Source organism: Aythya marila (genome assembly GCF_965140915.1).
Source record: "Aythya marila genome assembly, chromosome: 6".
Classification (NCBI taxonomy): domain Eukaryota; kingdom Metazoa; phylum Chordata; class Aves; order Anseriformes; family Anatidae; genus Aythya; species Aythya marila.
In genome coordinates this window covers 4,154,631-4,168,155 of record NC_139047.1, presented here as the reverse complement: position 1 = coordinate 4,168,155, position 13,525 = coordinate 4,154,631, and positions in this window count along the sequence as shown.

Here is a 13,525-nt window from a genome sequence, read left to right as displayed (position 1 = left end):
AGAAGAGGAGGCTCAGAGAGGGTCTTACTAATCTCTATAAATACCTGAAGGGAGGGTACAAGGGGGATGGAGCCCGGCTCAGCTGAGTGGTGCCCAGTGCCAGGACAAGAGACAACGGGCACAGACTGGAACACGGGGCGAGGGGGCGAGGTCCCTTCCAACGTCAGTCATTCTGCTGTAGGCAGCGCTCCGCACAGGAACTGACAGAACCAGGAGATGGGAGCAGCCTGGCTGGAAAGAAGGGCAGAAAAAAGAAAGGAGGACGTTGCAGGTAAACATCAGGTCAGATTGTGGGAGGTTTTATCGACCTTGTAGATGCTAGACACTCTCACGCTTTTCTAGAAATCACAGATTTGAATAACAGGATAATTCACGTTGCAAGGGACTTTACAAGGTCTCTTGTTTAATCTCCTGCTCCAAGCAAGGTCAGCTACAAGATCAGGTTACTCGGAACTTTATCCAGTCTGGTCTTGAAAACCTCCAAAGTTCGAGACTACAAAACCTCCCTGGAGAACCTGTTCCACTGCCTGACTGTCCTCATCTGCGTCTTGCTTTATCTCATCTCAGAAAGGGATTAATGCTTCCAGCTGCCAGGTATCTCCCGCATCTGTTCCTGCCTCATTTTCGTTCATGTTGACAGCCTGGAATGGATTTTATTTTGCTAAGGTGGCAGGTGAAATTATTTTTTTCAGAGTTCGTGTGTTATGAGCTGTGGTGACGTATAAGCATAACAAAATAGAAGAGAGATGATGTTACATTATAAACTTCAGAAAACCCACCTTTGTTCAGGAGCTTGTAGGGCATTAGGAGGTGGCACTGCCTTTCACAGCTGGCTTATCTGAATCCGGGAGGCTACGAGGCACTAGCCTCTTGGGCTAGGGTTTTAGGAGTTCCTACCTGGCTCCTGGACAAGCTGAAATATTCGCACCGTCATCAGAACAAGGATTTCAGTCCCCAGGGATGTTTAATGGCAACAAATAAATAAATAATTAAATAAAATAAGCAGCTGTGCAAGCATTCCTGCCAAAATAATCAAGAAAACAGTAACTAACAGCAACTGGAGCCAGCGGCTGTTTAGCTTGCACCCTGAGTGCCTCAGGGAGTCCAAGGGAGACCAGCAGCTGTGGGAGAAGTAGTTACAGGAGTAGAAAAGGACAGCACGATCCTCCACGACACAGATTTGTATTCGTCCTGAGGTATGCGCCTCGAGACAGGGGCCAGAGTGCTCGTCACCTCAGAGAATTAAAACTCAACAACATCATTTGTGTCCCAGACAAAGCACTGATAAATGTTCTTCCCACACGCGAGTGGGGAGGTGTGGCGCTCTGCTCTTTCATCAAATCTCTGGTTGCAGGAAAACTGGTATGTGTCAAAAGCTTGACAGACACGGCTTCTTCCTCGCAAGAGCCTTTCACAATGCACGCTCTGAACTTGGCTGGGCAACACAGAGAATGTCCTCAAATTAATAACCCTTCCTGTTTAAAGATAGCTCTTTTTTTTTTTTTTTTTTTTTTTTTTTTTTTTTGATAAATTGGTAGAGCCTGCAGGGAGCTCAAGGACTAATTACTCCATTTTCCCTCCTCAGACGCATTTACTGTCCGGATGTTGCAGCTGTTCCACCGTGCACAGCCGTCCTCTGCAATAATTTTGGCCAGGAAACGGGGATTACTTCACAGCGATGCAGGGCTGGTTGATGATTTTTAAAAATTCTCAGAGGTGAAGTTTTATTTCCCAGCAAACCAGTAAGTAAATAAACACATGAAGTGATGGCACCAAAGTCAGGCAGGAAGCCTGCCTAACAGCTTTAAAGTACAAAGGTCTAAAAGTACAGGCTAACATGAAATGACAGTAACACACAGAACAAAAATATCCCCAGCCTATTCACCTTAACTGCTGCATTGAACAAAAGTGATTAGCCCACTGCTGAATTAGACACAGCCTGCTCCATAAGCAGCAAGAACTACTCGATTCAAGCCCCCAACTATATTCAGTTTGATGAGAAAAAAAGCTATTAAGAATTAAATAATGAAATCTTGTTGAATCTTTCTTCTGTGCATGAGCTAAGTATGATTTCAAAACAGCTGCCACCTATTCTGCTCATCAGAAATTCAGACATCATAAACACATGCAAGAAGCCCTATTTACTGCCTACAGCTATATGATAAAGTCTTTTAAAGATGAACTAGTTAGAAATTCATTTAAATGGATCACATTAATGCCTAAGCTGAATTCCCCTTTGTCATGTCTCTCGGTAAAAACCGGAGTTAATGCTTTAGGAAAAAGAAAAAAAAAAAAAAAAAAAAAAGTACTCACATTAAAACACAAATGCAAAGAACTTAAGTTGGATCCAGTTATTTTCAATTCATCTCTCTAAATAGCATAGAGAAAAATCAGAACTGAAGCTGCTAACCAGAAGTTAGCTTTGGCAGCTACCTGTCCTCCCATGCAAGACGACAAGTCAGACAACACTGGCATTTGTGAAATTGTTCTGTTACTTCACAGCTACCAGCAGCTAGGTATAGCCAAGCCTGTGACGCTTTGTTGTTGTTGTTGACTTCTTAAACAGAAAATTTGATACTGGAGCATCAGATCTATCCCAGTCAATCTAAGTGTCTGGCATCCTGGCTTTTGCTGGGACCAACAGCCAATACTACAAAAGCAGATTTCAATAGAGCTAGACGTGCCAGGCACTGCTGCATTTGCACACACCACTGCAGAAGGAGACTTGAGGGCTTAAAACAATTCCTTTCTGACACCTGAATTCCTTTCTGATGCCCTGAAGCATGAGATGTGGTTCCTCTTATTCTACTGTACACCGCAACAAAAAAAAAAATGACATTAGTGCTCCTAAACCTAGTCTCTTAAAAAAACAGCATTTTTAGCTTAGAATTTCTGTGACATTCCATTTCACCCACCGTGTGCATCATGAATATATCCAGTTCCCAACACATTGCCGTTCACAGGTCCTTTTTCTGTTATTTAATGACATTTCGGAGAGGCAGCCATCCCATTTTGCATGTCCCACTCAACCACTTTTCCAGTTCTAATACAGTTGTCCATGAATTCTCCCACACATCAACCACGTAGTACCAACGAGGTGTTAGATCAGAAACATAATTAATGTCAACACTGTTACCAAATTCCTTGCCGATCATCTAGTGAGTATTTCCTCATTGTTGCTCTGTGTAGGGCCAGATATTTCGGCTGGATAGATGGCGCAACCTGTCATTAGCAGCTGTGCAGGGATGAGGCTGAATACAAGACTTCTCCTCCCCCCTCGCCCCCAAATCACTTCCCTATCTGGGTACTAGTACAGAAAATCTTTACCGCTGATGTCCTCAGCTTAGTCCTCAGCATCAGAAGGTGAAACACACTCACAGCTCTGCAGTGATTAGGAAACAAAGCAGCCAGTAACTACAGGTAAACATCCAGCTTTCCTCCTCAGCCCAGTACACAGCGCAGCCACATGCTCTACCTTCAGCTTTGAAAATCTAAAAGCAGCTTGAATAAGACTGAATGTATTATCAAAATAAATAGTTACAGATTCTGTGTGGTTGGAACGGAGTGGTGCCTGAAAGGAAACAGTAAGCTCAAGTGCTCTTAGATGCATAGTTAGGTCTGATTCATGATGTGTGGTGTGGAAATTGCCCTCCTTCCTGCTTCATTCCTATTAATGTTTTAATTCACTTGAGTTTTAATGACTTGCATAAACTTGAAAAAATATTAGCTGAGTTATCCATGATGATTTCAAAATCCTATTCAGAGCAGGATCTGGCATCCTGAGAGGTAATTGAGCCTAACAGAAAATTTTTATCACTATTCAAGGCAGATCAAAACAGAAGTAGAACAGCATCTATTAAACTATAGAACCAGGGCTTCAACGCAGGGCTGCATCCTGACATGAGTTTATCCTCTAGGTGAAGTCTGACCTTGTCCCACACAGAGCACCAGCTATTCCAGTAGATTCCACTACCCATACAGTATCTTCCAAGTCGTGTACATCAGACACACTATTTAAACATCACGTATCGACAGAATCTGATCAAGTTCAAACTTAATTCTGAAACTGGAGCGGGTTTCTACAGAAGAGCTTGCTCAAACTTGTGGCCACTTGTCCACTGATTCCTAGTGACTTTTACCCGGACCTAACAAAACATTCACAAGAATCTGGAACTATTTAAGTCAGAAAGCTGTTTTACAAACAAATTCAGCACCTGTATTGCACAGTCAGCTCCACTTTGAATTGTAAAGAGCCTCCTTCTTAGCACGTAATTTTACTACATAGTTCTCAACTCCCAAACTATTCTCTCTAAGTTAATTCAGTCCTTACCAACATTTTACATTATTCTTATCTCACTTTCACTGGCAATTTCTTAAACTAGCCTACGTACAGTTTTAATATTTTATCTTTCTCTGCGTCACTTTTTCACAGGAACGATGAAACTTGGAAATGATTTTTTTTTAGAGCTTAACTACAAGCTTCTTATTTGATGCCACACACACACACACATATATACACATATGCACTATGCAATTATATAGCAAAAATGCTATTTACAGAATTACTGGAATGTCTAGGAAGATTATTATCTCATGAAGTATGTTTATGTACACAAAATGCTCTCTCTCTACACACAGACACACACAAGCTCATCCATTTAAGCTAATGGGGATCCTCCAAAAGCAAGGCTTTCAACCCCGTGTTCCTCACATTCCCTGCCAAACGAACGCAGTCATCCAAATAGGTCTTTACCAGCTAACTCTTGCTCGTGTCACTTTGCAATCAACAGTTGTGTGATACAAATTATTTAAAGCAGAGGACTTGGTGTTGAGGACTAGCAGTCATTTCATCAAGGAAGACGCAGATCATCCGCCTAACTTCCTATATGGAAGTCGGTTCATCACATAATAGTGACTCTTATTGCAGTTTAAAATACTAATTGTGACTGCAAACTCAAATTCCTTTTCCCATTATTAGTCGGAACAAGAAATGTTTATTTCCCAACGCAATGTATGAACCCAATTTTCTCATTTTTCTACATGATTTTGAGCTTTTAATAACAAATGAATAATATATCAAGAGTGCAAAGATTCCTTTGCCAAATTAAACTCACCCAATGGGATTCTTATGAATCTGACAGATGTTTTTCTCGTTTTAATTCAATTATTTGAAACCATGTGTACAACCTCCTACAGTAGTTATGCAAAAGTCATGAAAACATCTGTGATTTCAATTACCGATTAATGTCTGAAACCTGTCTCTGGTAGAAATCTGTTTATGAAAGCAATGAAGAGGAAGGAGCATGTACTTCAGAGGCTCTTATTGCTTATTTGTGAGGCTTGAAAGCCTAAGTAAATACCTAGCAGGACCGAAAAACTACCCTAAGCGTGTCTGCTCATGCAGAAGTCACAGCTACTGATAGCCAAACAGCGGTCATACGAAGATTTATTTATCTCTCCAGGTTGTTGGCTCTCAGCTCTTTTACTGCAAAACTAAAAGTACAACAGCAAAGGAGGAAGCATGTAATGTGCAAGAGTCTCTTCAAGTGTGTGACCGAAAATAAGCATGGCAAAGTCTCCTGGCAACACTTTGTGTAAAGATACAGTAAACAAGTAAGTGTAAGTTACACAGGCAGTAACTGAACACGAGAGCCTTCCTTTCTTAGCCAAAAATACTTTGAATGGTTTGTGTGCTGTTAGGAACCTGTTGCTTCAGTAGCAGACAGGCCTTGTAGGACTGCATTTAGTGGCCTTATTTAATGGAGGTTTAAAAGTCAGTTAACTACTTCAGATAAAAGCTACAATAAAACCTCCAGTAAGTAAACTACAAGAAGAGAAAGGGTAATGGCATCATCTCACTGATTTTAAGAGGATCATGGCATCCTTCTAGTTAATATTATTTCAATCATTAGCATCTTAATACAATTTCTGCAGTAGCAGTGTAACTAATAGAGCAAATCTGGCAGTTGCAAGGCCTGGCTAGTCTCTTGTGCTTGTTTTAGAGAGGCCTTTTCAGAAAGTATTTGCCAAACCTGTCAGCTCTACCCTTTAACTGTCTTGAACACAGTATAACTTCATTAGCCATGGTGGCAAACATATCACTTAAGTTCTGCTCACCAGCGTGTCAGGCACAGCCTTATAGGGGCTTGGGCCTGTTTTTTGTTGTGTGTGTTTGTTTTTTTTAATTATTATTATTTATTTATTTATTTCCACGGGGAGAGATGCTGCAGGGATCCTTGGAGTAGCAGTGCAGTCTTGTGCATTCCACATGGCATTAAAACATAGACTAAATTATAATCCTGGCTTTGACAGGAACAGTGAGAATGCTCCCCTGTCATTTCACCTATGTAGGATGGTCTCCAGCAGCCATTTGGGGAACTAATTACTTCTTGCTTTCTGCATCCTACAAACACACATTGTTACACACGTCCTAGCATCTGTAAAGGGATTTTTGCAATACAACCTCTTTTGCAGATTACTACTGAGAGACAACGTGTCTTTCCTTTCCTTTTTAATATTCACTTGTGCTAGAAAACTGTAGTTCTCTTAGTCCAGTAAGTTAGAAGAAGCAAAGAAACATTTATTCCTTAAAAATTCCTCCTAAGTGCTGAGCTGTCTACCTGGAAAAACTGACAAGTTCCCCAGAGTTTTTACATACACTGCACTTTCGTTCTCTACTCCGAGAAGGCACGCACCTGGCTCCTCCTTTACCAGCAAGCAGTAGGAACAAACCCATCTCATCTCACCTGTTAAAGAAGGCAGCATGCTTGCAAAAACCAAAGGACTGCCCCACAAATCACCTTTTTAGTACAATCAGCACTTGAAACATTTTGTTTTCTTGTTTATAGCTCTTTGCATATTATTTTCTGGGCTTCAGCTCTCGAATACAGCCAGAAGCAGCCTACAGACCGAGAGGGACCTTTGATCTGACTGCATGCAGCCGTTTGTGTCATATCTGAGGTTCTAACTTACTTGTTTCCACAGAGTGCTGGGTATCAGTAGGAGCAGAACTTTCCTTGTACCAACTTAGTACTGTAATTCAGGTACAAGTATACTGAAATAGCTTTATGACAGAGATAATATTGTGGGCTATTTTGGGTGCATTATAAGGAAAAGCCATGTCAATATTCACAGTCCACACTTGAAAAATCTACCACGTTCCTCAAGTACCACTTTTGAGCTTCCACATCAAGAACTGCAATTCATCATCTCCCTGATAATTATTTTGTAATGTTTACTGGGAGAATCCCAGAGGAAACCACCTGAGAAGGCTCAGAAGATCCAAAGAGAGGGAAAAACGTTTGCCAGTTTTCCCTTTTTCTGGAAGAACTTACACCTCCTTTTGGACTGGCATAATTCTAGGAATTTCTGTTCTTCAATTACAATTTAATGTGGGGCTTCTTTGTTCTGGTCCAGAGAGAAACAAATGTGGTCGCATGTTGCTCATAGGTCGCTCTGAATTTTCCTCCTTTGCACCCAAGTAATCTTACCTTACCTTGCTGCCATCTTCAGCCTATGAAGACTGTAAGCAGAATTTTACAAAGGCTGTTCGTTCTCAATCTGCTAGTCTTATTACTAACTTCCACTGCTAACAAGGGCATTTTAGCATCTCGGTCAAGTTACACCAATAGTCTCATATTCTTCTCTTTTTGGAAAGTCTAAAAAGGTTGCTCTAACAGCACTAACTGAACTCTCAACGTGTGGTGGCTGAGATTTTAATTTACAGGTGTCTAATAAGATGTTATAGTTTCTTCTCCAGACACCTACCTTACCGTCTTGAATTCAGAAGTGCTAAACACCAACATCATTCGTTAAATAAATATTTATAAAAACAGTGCGTTACTCTGATGTTCAATGTTGTAAAATTGTATGATTTATCTAGGCTACCTCTATCACATATGGCCGTGTATTTGACTGAGAGAAAAAACCTTTTGAAAGTTTTCTGTTACCTAAACCACTGTTAAGACTCCAAGTCATTGGCAATGTTTTGCTAAATATCCACCAGGTCAAACACACGCCAGGAATTACATAATGATGCGTCTCCCTCCCTCCCTCATGGTGGTTTTGGCTCCAAGTGATGAGCCACCCTATTCAAAAATCACCATTGTGAGTACTAGAAATGCAGTCAACATGACTACATTTCAAATAACTGTATCAGCTACAGCTATACAAATATTCAAAGCCTACTCAGATTTCCACTGCTGGATTCTTAGTGTCTAGTGGTTCTGCTTTGGAGAAGAAGGAAGCCTTCTGGGTGCTGCAATACCATCTAAGAGATGAGGTTCTTACACCTCACAGTAGCTATAGTCCTTTCATACTGCTGCAGGTCCTTGCTCTATTCTAACAGCTGCAATTATTCCAAAAGTTGTGGGAAAAGTGGGAAAGAATGTATGGTCAGTGACTGTGAGGAGAACAGTTAGTTCTCAGTGATGTTCAGACAAAAAACATCGAAGATGCTTTTGTCCCATGACATTCTAAAATGAATGTCTCATGAGATTTATTCTCTAAGCTCTTCTGTCAGAGCTCACCTAACTGTGGAATCCCAGGCTCCAACAGGACTTCAGTTATGTGGGTCCCAGGTTGTCCTGACACGTGCAGGCTGACTTGTACCAAAGTTTCAAGTAGAAAAAAAAATGCTCGAGGGTAGTAAGGGCAGTGGGTAAATGGGAAGCCCTCAGCATAGCATAAGATACAAAGGACAAAGTATAAAAATAAGCAAAGCACAACAAACTGTCTGATAACATGTCCTTTGGCTCATCAGAATTTGAAAACCTGAGAGTTTCCTTCCCAATCAGCCCCCTCTCTGACCCTGGGAAAACTAAATTTTCTGTCCTTGCTGTTCAAGAGGCTGTATTTGCTCGCTAGCAAGCACTAACTCCAAATGTGTGTAAAAAGGAGGACAAAGCAACAAAGAGCACTCAAGAGCACCACATTTAATAAATCAGTCTAGGTAAATCCTAATCCAGCTGCATGCTTTTGACCAGCCTTACCATCACTCTTGCCTCAGAGAGCTTTGCAAAAGTATTAGACATTTCCTCCTCCCTCCAGCCTACTCACATGTGTTCTGGTCCTCCCAAATTCACAGTTGGGCAGGTTCATTTCCTGGCTGAGGGAACCTGCCTTATGGGATGTAACATTCTGCAGTGACAAAGGCCCTGACTTCTGTACCTTTAGCCCATACTGCTTGGGCCTGCCTCCTCCTTCAAAGCAATCTAATCTCTGTGTTTTATCTTCAAGAAAATATCACTTGTGCATAATATTTTAAACACAGTACTTACCAACAGGGAGGATCTCCCAACAGGAAACAGGAGCAAGCACATCATTATCCCTCTGTTCTTCTTCAGGCTTCCCAGCTCAACTTGCAAAAAAACAGGCTCCCAGTCAGGCTGCCTCTTCTCTCGGCGTGTGTTTGGTGCAGTTCTCTTCTCCTTTCATTATTAGATAGATACATTAGCAGTGATCTGCTTTTGATTGAGATGTCCCAATCCAAGGTAGCACGAATGAGGCACGGGTCCATCTGCTGTCCACAGGCAGTTCGGAGCTGCTCACACCCATGCCCTTTAACAGCATCAAAGGAAGGGCTTCCAGCTTCCAGGCTTCACACTGCAAACAAAATGATTGTTGTTACAAGACAGAGCACTCAATTTTTTAAGGTGCCTGAACATTCATTGCTCAAAAGGTGTATCTAGAGATCTGATCCCGTTCTCAAACTGGACACTTACTAAAGTGAAGCTGTGTGTTGGTTATTTAGCATGTGTGAGGGAATGCCGTGTCAGTTTATTAAGTCTGTATAACAAGTATGACAACCCAAATCTTTTTGTTCTACTTTACTAAGTAAAACTACAGCCCATGTGAACTTCTCAGCAGTGCACAGCAAGGTGTTGTGCACTAAGGAAGGGAAGATATGAGAATTAAAGGTCAGACTGCATTCTCAGCTATAGCGACATCAGGCCTGGAGAAAGGACCTTGTATTCATTAGGGATATCTCAATTTTACACCAGAGAACACGGTGTGGACTTGGAAAAGTCTATTTTTAGACCTTTTATGTTTAAATCATCAGGTGAAAGACTATGCTGGGAATATCTTTATAAACAAGCTCCAATGCACTCGGAAGCTTTAAGCAATGTAATCAGAATATAAAAAAACTATTAATAGACGATGCTGTGCAAGTTCTTAACTACTTTCACAACAGCCTGGAAACATTCTGTGTGAAAGGGATGAAATTCTGCTTTTAATTGGAAAATGAAGAATTGCCTGCATCTGATCAACACGGAAGTTTTGTGCAAAGGAGGTCACTAATTGCTTTAAAAGAGTATCAAAAGCAGATCCTGAAAAAACCTGGCTGTGCAACTAGCTCACAAAATGCTCCGAGATTGTTTTGTTTGCAGTAATAGGACTTTTAAAGCAGATTGATTAGAGGGTTTGCAAGGTTTCTTGTGCAACTGATAATCCAGATACTTAACCTAAGGAAACAAACCAGAACTTTGCATAGATTCAGGTACAAAGATCCAGATTCCTAGTTGTGTAAACTAACCTGACTTCCTTCAAATCCCAGCGTCTCAATCAAATTAGCAAAAGGCTTACTGTGAAGCTACACTGATTAATTTCAGCAATTTGAATTTTCTTGGACTACCCTGGCATGAGTTAGTAAATTACTAAGATACAGGTGTGACAGAGAAGTTAATGCAGAGATGGTTGTTATACCTCAGAATTTACTCGTGTGGATCCTGAAGCTGCAATGTCAGAGCCCCAAATAACCCAGGATCAGAATGGAAAAGATTCCAAAAAAGACAAAAGCAATGCAGATACCACCTGACCACGCACTCCCCTACCTACCCGTCCTATAACCCAGGCTCTGCTCTGTCTCTGACCAGCTCTGGGTTTGCCGAAGAGCCAGCACAGGTTCAGCTTGCTCTCTTGTGGCCAACCTTAGAGCTACAGCTGTCCTGGCCCTGTTCAGTTCCAACGACTCTCAAGCATCACAAAGGCAAAGTAAATTTGAGTAGTTACCAGTGTCTGCAAGACAGTAGAGAAATGGTTTTCTCCTGTCTGACTCAGCTAGCTATGTAGACGGGTAGAATTCCTTCTGAGTGCCCTGTCTGTTTAGTGCTTGTGACCCACGTGGACGACAACCCCTACTGTGTCACCTGCGAGAGAACACGCCGGGTAGGGAGTGCAGTCCTCCAGGTAGGAAGTAAAATCCCTGGGCAGGAGGAAACCTGAGGGAAAGCACACATGAAGGCCGCCTTGGCTGCGGCCCAGCTGGCAGCAGCTGGAATCCTTTCCCAGCCAGCACTCCTCCCGTGGAGCAAGGGGAAAGCATTGGTGAAGCTCTCCTGTTTTGTTATTTCTCAAGGCTGCTGTTGGGATAAAATTACCTCCAGCCCCTTTGCCAAAAATTTCCAGGCTCTTGGGAGACTTGGAGCAGCTAACAGCTCATTCCCCGGCCCCAGCTGAGTACTTCCCCTCCTTGTACATGCACACTTGCCTGCCCCCTCTGGGAACTGAATGAACCTTACAAGTTTACCTCCCCAAAATAGGTTCATGCTAAAAATAGCCCGGAGCACCAGAGGCAGGTGCAGAGCTTTTCCTTTGTTGGGTTTTAAACGAGGCTACTCTTATTGCGGGTAAAACGTGGGTACGTTCAGGAGCAGGGATGCAGTAGGAAGCCACTCATCTTTAAAAGGGCTTCTCAAAAGCACGCTCCGTATCAGCACGCATCCACAACGCGTGGTACAACGTTGGCTGCTGCGCCTCGAGACCATTACTCACTCCTGCATGTACGAACCAACCGATGGAACAACCTCAGCAGCATTTCTGATGAATAAACATTAACTGTGTTTATTACCGAGCATGAAAGGGATCAACTTTGACTACCGGGTTACTTAATCACCAACCTTTGTAACAGAACAGCAAGTAACATGCGCCGCCGGCAGGCGGCTGGGAGGTGCTCCGATTAAAGGAATTACTCCACCGGACAGGGAAAGGGATAAAATGAGACCAAAACCAACCAAGCAAGCAAACAAACAAACAAAAACACAACAACACTAATGTCCCTACATCAATTTGCTTAATAAAGCCTTACCTAAGCCCTCCACTATTACTCATTAATAAATATATGCTCTATTTTCCATGAAAATCAGCAGACTTCTGATTTTTTGAAATACACATTTCAGTCACCATGGATCAAAACATAACATTTCTTTCATAGCCAAGTAAAATTCTGCCTTAGAATAAATCATTTTCAGAACATTCTTGTCATACTAACTTGGCTCCTTCTCCATTTCTCAGCCTAAATTTATTTATGATATTGAATCGTGACACTATTATTTGTTTTCATCATCCTGCCACTTAAACAACTCTCTGCTTCCCTGATGTATTTGCAAAGACTGATAAAATGGTGCTTATTCAGAAACATCCGCACTTTCATCTGTACTCCTTAAATAATCAAAATAAGGAAAGTAAAGCCAAGAGAATTTTTTTTTCTGTCTCTTATGATAATGATTCTGTGACTGGGGCTTAATTATCAAGCTTGATGGTCAAATCAAGACTGGGACTTATCATTCAATGCTCATATTCCCAACAGAATCACAGTAAAACAAAATCTACTTTGGCAACAAAGCAAAAATACAGGAGATAGTATATGATAACCACACAGTCTGATGTTTTCTCACATAAATATTATGACAGAAATAAGTCCTGTTGCTGGAGGCATTCACGCTTTAAAGGTGCCATACCAGAACGAGGCCCCAGGTCTGAATTTAGTGAATCATTTTTTTCTAATAATTGTGTTTGTATTGTTTGAGGCATTTTAAATCTCTTCAAAAACATGTGAGCACAAAATGCCTCCCCATTGACACACTTTGCCAATATTATAAAATCATTTAATATAAGTATTTATTTCAACAGTTGCATTTCTTTTTGGTGGCAATGCTGTAGTGGCATACCAACCGATCAGCAGTCTAATAAATTGTAAGACTGACTGCATAAAGAGACTGCTGGACTTGCTAGTGGGTACACCCGCAGCTATTGTAGCAACAGCTGCTCTAGCCTGACATGGCAGAAATTCATGCAATCCACGCATGGGCTGCAGGTTAGTTTTCCCTTCCCTCTGGATACCGATCTACTTGTTTTGTGGGTTTCATTCTCCCCATCACAACATTTTGTTCTCTAAGAGAACAATAAGAGAGTCCTATAATGTACCAGTATACCATACACCGGAGCTGGACTCCAGTCACTGATGGCACGAAATTGGAAGAGATCCACTAAATCACTGAACAAACCACCTCTGACAATGCTGTGGCCTTCAGCAACCCTGACACAAGCCATTTAGTGGCTTCCTTCCTGTTCTAGACTGCCAACAAAGCATGAGTTGAGGCCAGAAAAAGGTCTCCAGGGTGAGAGGTAAGGTGGAGATTTTTGTTTTACATGTGCCCGGCACGATGAACTTGCCGAACCAATTTTTGTTTGCAAATACTTCGATTGGGGAAAAAAAATATACCTTCTCATGTGGTGGTTTCGTTTC